This window comes from Quercus suber, unplaced genomic scaffold (assembly GCF_002906115.3).
Source record: "Quercus suber isolate HL8 unplaced genomic scaffold, Cork oak 2.0 scaffold_15, whole genome shotgun sequence".
Lineage (NCBI taxonomy): Eukaryota > Viridiplantae > Streptophyta > Magnoliopsida > Fagales > Fagaceae > Quercus > Quercus suber.
Genome location: NW_027069480.1, coordinates 1,886,649 through 1,896,501, shown reverse-complemented (window position 1 = coordinate 1,896,501; position 9,853 = coordinate 1,886,649). Strand labels below are relative to the sequence as shown.

Genomic DNA, 9,853 nt, shown 5'->3' with positions numbered 1-9,853 from the left:
TAGGTTAATCCAATTATTGTTTTAAGGGGTCTAAAACCCAACAAGTGGGATCAGAGCAAGTTGCTCTTTTGTTTTAGATCTTTTGATCTAAGAGCTGATCATTGACCTCTGTTGTCATGGATAATTTGAAGTGTTTTTCTAATCAAGTTTCTTCTCATGCTTTTGTTGATTTTATTGATGCTCTTGAAACTATTCGTAAGGAATTATCTAAATTTTTGAAAATTGCTAAGAAATTTAAAGAAGAGTTAAAATTGGCTAATCTTGAAAAAGAGGAATTGATTGTTAGATTAGATGAATCTAATAAAAAGAATGAATTTTTGAGAAATCAAATTTCCTCTCAAGATGAGAAGATGAAAAGCTTGGAACAAGAGTTAGTTGAATTTAAAACTAAAATTGAAAATTTAAATAGTACCAAGTCTGCTGTTGATAACAGAAGTGTTTCTGTTTCTCTTAAGCCTAAAAGTGAGAAAGTTTATATCCCTCCTTTCAAGAGGAATAATAAAGAAAATGCTTATTTTGCTAGGTTAGACAAAGGTAAAAGTTCTGATGTAGACGTTGAAGTTTCTAAACCTATGTCTGAACCTACTGCTTGTGTGCAAAAGAAATTTGTTTCTGTGCCTACCTGTCACCTTTGTGGTGTTGTTGGTCATATTAGACCAAATTGTTCTTTGTTGAGGTAAAAACCAAAATCTGAGACTAGATTTGCTGTTAGGAATACTGATGTTCCTAAATTTGTTCATGTTTGCCACTTTTGTGGTGTCCGTGGTCACATTCGTCCTAATTGTCATAAATTGAAATTTAAGCATTCCGTGTTTCAATCTAGGATATGTGATGATATTTCTCCTGCCATAAGTCCAAATAAATTGTTTCATATGCTTTTGAAAAGTTTAAGCTTGTTGGCCTGTGAAAGGAATTTGCAGGATTTCTGTCTTTCTCAAAAGATTGGTGTAACATCTCAAATACAATCTGCTTCTCATGGATTTTCACCTACTAAGCCAAAGACTCGTGCTATATGGGTGAGAAAAGATTCTCCAAGGTGAGTGTTGCTGACTTGTCCTTATTTTAATTCTTTCAATTGTTTGTGGACATGTCTTGTTTCTCTTTTTGGTTGTTTTGTTTTTTTTTTAGGTTATTTTTTTTAATAAAAAAATCCAAAAACATTGAAAAATTTCAAAAGACAAAAATATTTTATTTTGTGCCTAATTTTTTTTTTAGGATTACATGAATTATGATGTATCTCTCTTGATTTAGAACATGCTTGACATTGTGAAGAAACTTGAATAACATGTGTTATATAAGTGCTAAATTTTTTCTAATTTTGTGTGAGTATTTACTAGTTTGTACAAGTGCTCAGGGGTTGAATTAAGAAATTGATATTTCTTGTTTGTGTACCCTCTATAGCTTAGTTTAGCACTATCATGCATTGCTTTTGCATTGTTCATTTAGCATAATGTGTGCTTTTTGTTTTTGGTCATATATTTTTTAAAACCAAAAAGATTTTTGTGTTTTGTATTTCACATCTTGGATTTATAATCAAGGATGGGCCATATTATCTTCACATAACAGGTTTATGTACCTTGTTTAGCTTTGATAAGCTTATTTATTGCACTTTACTAGTTTAAACTTTGTAGTGCATATTGCGTGGGAAGATGTTTATGGTTATTGATCACTTTGTCTTGATCTTGAAGTCACATGTTATTTGACTGTCGAACTTGTTCCTTTTGAGAAAGGCATAACTAATCATCTCATCACTGTTCGTTAGCCAATCATGAACACCTTAGTGCATATCGTAAGATTTTGTATTCGAGAAAGTGTAGCACATGCACAAAAAAAACATAAGGTGTAGCCTCGGTTTTAATGCTAAATCAAACAAATAAAATTGGTGTGCACTATTAGGTTTGATGCCAAATCACATAATTAAAATTGGTGTGTATATTATGAGGCAAAATTCAAGAAACTTACATAATTGCAAGCTTTTGTTCTAGGATATGTGAGAGTTATATGATGTAACTCCTTTGGTGATAGTCTCTTTCAATTTCTATGTGATGAATTTTGTAGATTTTGTATTTGATTTCTATTCACGTATCACCTCACATGCATCTCAATCTTTTGCTAGTTGCACACACTACACAAGTTACTCTTTGCTAAACTTTGTACATGTTATTGTGTGTGTTTTTTGTTTGACCAACCAAGTTCGAAAATACCTTGGAAATTATGCACAACATATTTGTTGCTTGAGAATTTAAAGGGAGGATGATTAAAAATTTTGCTTTGGAAAATTGGGTTCAAAACATGGGATTTTGAAAAAGCATTTTCATCTCATACTCATGCATTTTGTTCATTAATTTTAATGCTTTCAGGAGTTGTTTGCCCATCTTGTGTTTGTTTTTTTCAAAACTATGTTTTTTCCAAAAATTTAGTGAGTCTCTGCCAGTTTTGATCGATCCATTCGGTTTTTCGATCAATCGAAGATGTGCTTAAAATGTTTTACGAGTCTCGGGTTGTTTCGATCGATTGAATGTAATTTTTGATCAATCGAAGATCGAGAATCAGATTTTTTAAAACTCAGATCTTTGACTCTTTCAAATCACTTTTTAAAAAACTTTTCAATCTTTTTCTCTCTCTCCGACTCAGCAAGGCTTACTTATCAATTTTTTGTCGTTTTCCGGCGAATTTTTTGCAAGGTTTTCCTCTCCCAACACCGATAAGACCTTTTTACCGTTCCTTTTGAGTTTATTTTCATGTTTCATGCATATTTCATGCATTATTCATTGAAATTTTTGGACCTATTCTTTTTGGGGTTTTTGATGATTCAAGCCTTTTTATGTGAAATTAATCATTGGGTTTTTGTTGGGACATGATATAAACATGATTTTGATGGTTGAATTTGGTCAATTTCGTGATTTGTGAGAAATTGAAATTTCTAGGGCTTGTAGTTGATCCGATTTGGGGATTTGTTCAAATTGAGTTCAATTGATGCAATTGGCTTGTTGAATTGATGTAATTGATCATTATTTTGTGTTTTCTAACAAGTGGTATGATCAATTAGTCAAAATTTTCAAAATCCTAACAAGTGGTTTTTTCAATTTTGGGGTTTTTGTTAGAAGCTCTATGCTCAAGCCACTTTTGTGTGATTGAACTTAAATGGAACTTTGTTTTTACTGCATTAGAGCATGCATCATGACATTTTAATTGTTCATGCATCATATAGATTTTTGTTCTATATTTTTTTTGTACTAACTTGCAGTCTTCCCTTGGTTTGTGTTTTTGTTTTGTCTCTTTTTGGTTCTTTCTGGTGTCTTTGTCCTGTCCTTTGTATCATGCCTAGGAAGACTAGAGCTCATAGGTCTATTCCCCCACCTCCTCCACCTTCTTTTGACCGTGAGAAATTTCCTAGTGAGAAAAACCAAGAGATTTTTGAGACTTTGAACCTTAAAAGAAAGATTTGGGTTGAGCGATCTGTTGTGTTAGATGAGCTTTATCCTGCCATTTGGGAAAATTTTAAGCGTCGGGGCTGGTTACCTTTGTTGGATATTTCTGATCCACCTCCACCTGCTACCCTGATTAGAGAGTTCTTTTCGAACATCTCTATCCGCGTCTATGATTCCAACACTTTGGTTAAGAGTTGGATACGAGGTGTAGAGTACACCATTACTCCTACGGTAGTGGCTGATGCTCTAGGGGTATCATTGGTCCAGCACCCTGTCTACCCGTATGATGAGTCTCCTCCTATGGATGATGTCATGTCATACATCACTGGGTCTTCTATCCAGTGGGGTACTGATCCTCAGATCACTTCTGCTGAGCTTCCTGAGACCACATATCTTTTTCTTAGGATAGCCTATTATTCTATTTGGCCTATCTGTCATCTTCACACCATTCCTTTTGAGCGGTGTGTATTTTTGTATGCTCTTATTATTGATGCTCCTATCAGTTTTTCCCACTTGTTTCTTCGTTCTTTGAACGAAGTTTATAGGAGTTCATCATCTGCTCATGCTCCTGTCCATCCTATCTTTATTCATAGGATTTTGTTATATCTTGGTTTAGATGATTTCCCTTCTTCTGAAACCGTTCATGTTATAGCTCCCATAGGTGTGTCTTTTCTTAGACAGAGGGCTGCTCATCTTCGAGCTGGCTCTAAACACCCTAGGTCTGAGCCTTCTGGTACTGCACCTCCTCCTTCTACCTTTACAGGTCCTGCTGGTGAGGATGTTACTGATCCTGTTGGCGATGCTGCTGCTGCTGGTGCTCCTCCACCTCCTTCGGATGACTTCGATGTACGTCGTACTTTGGAGACTATAATGACCGTTCCGGCGGCTCATGGTCAGATTTTGGTGGACTTGCTTGATGACCTACGTGCTTTGAGAGCTGACTTGGCGCATCTTCATTTACCCTCACCACCTCCTTTTGATGATGGCATGTGATTGTCCTTTAGCATTCTGTCACAAAAAGGGGGATTAGTGTTTTGATACTTGTAGAGGAGATTTTGTAGTTAGGGGGAGTTGTCTTTTGTTTTTGCAGAGCTAGTGGAGATATTAGGTTGTATCTAGGTGCTTCACCGTGTATACTTTCTTTTGATATCATTTTTTGGGCTATTCATGTTAGGGGGAGATACATTTATTTTGATATATATGATTATTGATTCTTGTGTTCACTTCTTATTGATTTATATTTATGAGTTCTTCATTGATATATGTCTTTATTATGTGTTGTATGAACATACAAGAATGTTTTATTTTTGTTGTATCTAACTAAGGGGCAAAGTTAGTTTACATACTTGTTGATTTACTGTTTTCTGTCATACATGCGTTTATGCGTTTGTTGAGTGTTTCAGAAATATACAAGTTGACTCAATTGAACTGCTGTCTACACTTGCAACTGATTGATAGTAGTTAGGATTGAAGTTATGTTATGAGCATTATGTTTTGTAAAGGACTTTTATTTGTAAACTTTGAGCTTTTAAATTGTGTTTTGTCAGGGATTGCCAAATGGGGAGTTTGTTAGGATCTAAAGACTTAGGATTTTATGTATTTAGAACTCTAATGTGTAATGTTGGCAAACCATGATCAAAACAGTTTGTTTAGTCTTGTTTAGGCTTGCTCAAAGTTGTGTATTTCATGTAAAGTTGGAATCGAGAGGCTGCAAAAGTAATTGTCACTTTCGGCCTGGCTCGATCGATCGAAGGTTAGACTCGATCGATCGAAAGTCGGCCATAAAGTTTTTTCTGTAGAATTTCCAACTCAGCCCTACCTCATTAAATGTTTAGGGTTTTATGTTTTTGCCCTAGGTATATAAGGCAAACCCTAGTCACGTTTTAGAGGTTGCTCTGGATGTTGTTATTGCTCATATTTACGGTTTGTGTGAATCTCTTGTGAGATCCTTGAGGTGCTTTCCTTCACACAAAGCTTAGGGTTTTCATGGTAGAGATAACATCAACACCTTGATGATCAACTCAGTTGCTGCCATTGGAGCTTAAAGAAACACAAGCGGGAGTGCTTGTATCTTGTGGAGAATCCAAGAAAGAAGGAGTCTGTGGATTCGGAGCTTGCACGTGGTCGTGTTAGTAAGTTTTGCTAGTGAGTAGCAATAGGAAGTCAAGTGGGGATGCTTGTAAGTCTTATTGTATGAACTTCAATTCTTTCATATATTAGATTCTAATTTACCTTGAAGATAGCTAGGTTAAATCCTCCCCAGGTTTTTTACTAGTTTGGTTTTCCTGGGTGATCATATCTTTGTGTTATTTATATTTCCGCTGCTTTATTTTTGATGTGATTGTTTGATTGTTTGATTGTTTTAACCTAGAATTGCATAATTTGACTAAGTTAGTCACTTGGCTAATAATTAGGTTAATCCAATTGTTGTTTTAAGGGTCTAAAACCCAATAAGGGCCATTTGTTCTTTCACTGAGATATCACGTGACTCATCAACTAATATTGAAAAGAACCCATTGTTAAGATCCTTGATGATGGCTTTGGATGTTTCACGTGCAATTGCATTCACAATGTCTTTTTGAATATCAGGTTGGGTAAGCTTTCAATTTTTCAGAGCTTTTTACAACACTTCATTGATAGATTCGTTGTAATCCCCCAAAAATTGTACAAGCTCAAGGAGTAGGGAGGGGACCAATGGCATACTACTTGATTCTGAGCAAAGTACAGAGTAGGTGCATGTGTTGATCTAATTTATCTTAAAGTCTAAGAGAGAAAAACTTATGGGTTAATCTAAGCAGCTTCTAATTAATCCAGGTAGTTTTAATTTGATCCAATATTGACCTTAATCTATGAAGGTTAGACCCAACTTCACCTCTATGCTTGAATACTTTTTTGCCTTGCATTATTGTAACTTTTGACCATTTTTGGCATTACGCAATCAAACAGTTTTCACTTTATCTTCTGTTTAAGAACTTTACATGCACTTGTCTACATCGTCTCCTGCTGACTAAGCTTGTTTGCAGCGACGGACCCACAGCTACACGTAGGGGCCTTGGGCCATGGCTCCCCTTGAATTTCTTGTTTCTTTATTTTCGAGGGAGGATTTATTATTTATATTCCCAAAAATGTAAAGTTATTCCCTTAAAAAATTATATATATAAAAGTTGTTTTTTTAAACCCATGTGAGAGTCACATGGGTTAGAATTAGTAGTAGTGAAAGTGACGTGGAAGGGCTGATAGGAATGATTATTTATATTTTATGCTACATGTGTATTTTGTCTGCCACCTAAGTAAATTCCGTTAGTCATTTAACGGTAAAGATCAAATTGTTTGTGACTTGAAAATAACATGGACCAAATTGACTACTCTCAAAATGTAAAGACCAAATTGACCGTGATCCTAAAATGTAGGGACCAAAATGGTGTTTTCGCCATTTTTTTAATTGGACATTAATTTATAAGTTGTATTAGTACCTAGCTTGTAGTGAAATTTATGTAAATCGTGGTATTATATATAATAAACGTGTTTAGAACAGCTTATTTTTATTGATTTATTTTATTTAAAATAATGTTAAATAAAAGTAACAAATCTATTTAAAAAAATAAAATTTAAAAAGAAAAATTAATGAGAAAAAAGAAATTGTGGGTAATAAAGCAAACTCATGTTTGAAATAAATTGTAAGTGCTATTACCTTGAGCAAGCAAGTCATCACTGGATGATACTTTATTCAACTGATCGAAAAGCTAAAAGCTAACATGATAGATTCTCCCCAAATGGAAGAGAACAATTTTTTTTTTTTTTTTTTTTTTGATGCGGAGAACAATTTATTTGTACATCACAACTAAACACAACTTCAAGATCTGCAACTAAATATAGCTATTATTCTTGACTACCATATCAGATGCTTGTGCAGATCTCGTTTAATTAGTTGCATCGATTAACAATTATATCTGCAAATACAATTAGAAGAATAATTGCATTCGCCAACAATGTAATTGTTGGCCTTGCAATGCAACTGACAGGATCTAGCGTCGCATTGATCAGTACTGAAGACCAGTGTCGAGCATTGTCTTGCCTCTGTTGGCACCACCATCTCTTCTGATATCATAAACCCATACACACACAAACCACGTTTTAGTATCACTAAAAAGTAATTTAAATGCATCAAAAAAAAAAAAAGTAATTTAAATATTTATTTATTAAATCATTGAATTCCACCAATCGCATTCTTTACTATATTAGTTTGTAAATTAATTATGGTAAAATTTGTTATAGGTTTTACTATTTTCCATAAAATAAAGGGCTAAAGAGACACATACGAGAAGCCAAGAGAATGAAAAGCAACATGAAAAGCCCAAGTGACTTCCTCTCCATCATTTCTTCTACTTGAGCCAGAATCTGCTAAAAATTTAGTTATTTAACACCACAAAAAGTTAGTTTATTTATTTTTCTTACGCAACAATAGATTTATTTTAACTTTTAACACAATAAAATAATATATACACTACAATAAAATAAGATAACTACTAAAATAAAATAATATATCCACTACCGACAATCACTGCACACAACCATCAGAGCCCCACACCCACACACACAACCACAACCACAACCACAACCACAACCACAACCACAACCACAGCCGCAGCCCACAATAAAGGAAAAAAATAAAAAATCAACTAAGTCCACACCCACCAAACCCACCAGGCAACACCCACAGCCACACACACAACTACAACCACAACCACCACCACAGCCCACAACACAGAAAAAAAATCCAACCAAGGCCACACCCACTAGAACCACCAGGAAACACTCACACCCACCACCACGAAACCCACCTGAAGTGGATTGGCAGAAGAGAAGTGGGTCTGAGGTGAATTGGCAGCGTGGGTCTGAGGCCAATCGGCGGCTTGGGACGGTTGGTGGGTCGGTGATGTTGAGCTTCGGTGGCGGCAACGTTGAGGATGAGTCGGGCCGGCGGTGGTGAAAGAGTGAGCTTGAGAGAGTAGAGAGCTTCAGATGAGAAGTGAGAGACTAAGAGAGAGAGGCACGGTGTGAGAGTGACTGAGAGAGAGAAATGAACTGGTATTATTTTAATATGTGCTAGGATCTTATAAAAAAAAAAAAAAGAATGTATGTGCCGGGATTAAAATTTTTTTTTTTTTTAGCTCTTATCTTGCTCGGTTATAGATAATTGTGCACTATTGTATTGCTGTTTTTGGTATTTTGATGGAACTAAAATAATTATATACCTATTTAGCTCTTGCTACAAGTGCTCAACTCCTCTGCTTAAAATAATTCTACAACCACAGTACTATGGGGTTGTGTATGTGCATGCCCTGCCATTTATATAGTAGAATTCAGAACGACACGTACTGTTCTTCGTGTCAGAAAGCCAGCTAGAGAGTGAGATGGCAGTGAAATTATTGGTTCCTCCAGCTCCTGCCAGCCTGCTTCAGCTCCACATCGGCAGGAGTGGAGCTATGGCATGGCGCGGGGGCCTTCCCCCCCCCCCCCCCCCCCCCCCCCCCACANGGGGTTGGCTTCCTTTGTTGGACATTTCACATCCCCCTCCAACTACCTTGATCAAAGAGTTCTACTCAAACCTCTTGATCCACTTCTATGATTCCAACACTCAGTGAAGAGTTGGATACGGGGTAAAGAGTACACCATTACTCCTTCGGTAGTAGCTGATGCTCTCGGGATGCCACTAGTCCAACATCCTGTTTATCCTTATGATGAGTCTCCTCTCTTAGATGACATTATGTCATTTATTACTGGTACTTCTATCTAGTGGGGTTCTAATCCACAGATCACCTCTCATAAGCTGACCAAGATTCATTATCTTTTCTTTCGGATTTCTTACCATTCATTTGACCCATCTCTCATTTGCACACCATTCCTATAGAGAGATGTGTGTTTTTGTATGCCCTTGTCACAAATGTTTCTATGAGCTTTCCTCATCTTTTCATTCGTTCTTTTATTGAGTTTCATAGGAGTAGTTCTACTACTTATGCTCTTTTCTTTCCTGTTTTCATTCATAGGATTTTGTTACATTTAGGATTAGATGAGTTTTCGGCGTCTGAGCCTGTCCATATCATAGCTCCTATAGGTGCCACCTTTCTTTGGTATAGGGTTGCTCATATATGAGTTAGCTCTAAACACCCTAGAGTAAAGACTTCTTCTGGTGCACCTCCTCCTCTTCCTTTTTTCTTTTTCAGGTGATTCGATTGCAGATGCGTATGTCGATTTGACTACTGTTGCTACTCCTCCATCTTCTACTTCAGATGTTTCCAACATTTGTCGTGATTTGGACATTGTCATGACCGTTTAGGCAGCTTATGGTCAGCTTTTGGTGTACGTGCCTAACGAGCTTTAGGCTTTAAGAACAAATTTGGCGAGTTTTAGATGATCACTTT

General features: G+C 36.1%; 1 long non-coding RNA gene across 1 annotated transcript; it reads right to left on the bottom strand.

Annotated features, from left to right (window-relative positions):
• Nucleotides 1-7,123: 7,123 nt before the first annotated feature.
• LOC112025699 (uncharacterized) lies at nucleotides 7,124-8,796 on the bottom strand. The gene is made up of 3 exons (XR_002884273.2): nucleotides 8,687-8,796; nucleotides 7,751-7,829; nucleotides 7,124-7,529 (listed from the first exon to the last, which is right to left on the bottom strand). It is a non-coding gene; the product is annotated as an uncharacterized LOC112025699 (long non-coding RNA).
• Between the last annotated feature and the right edge of the window lie 1,057 nt (nucleotides 8,797-9,853).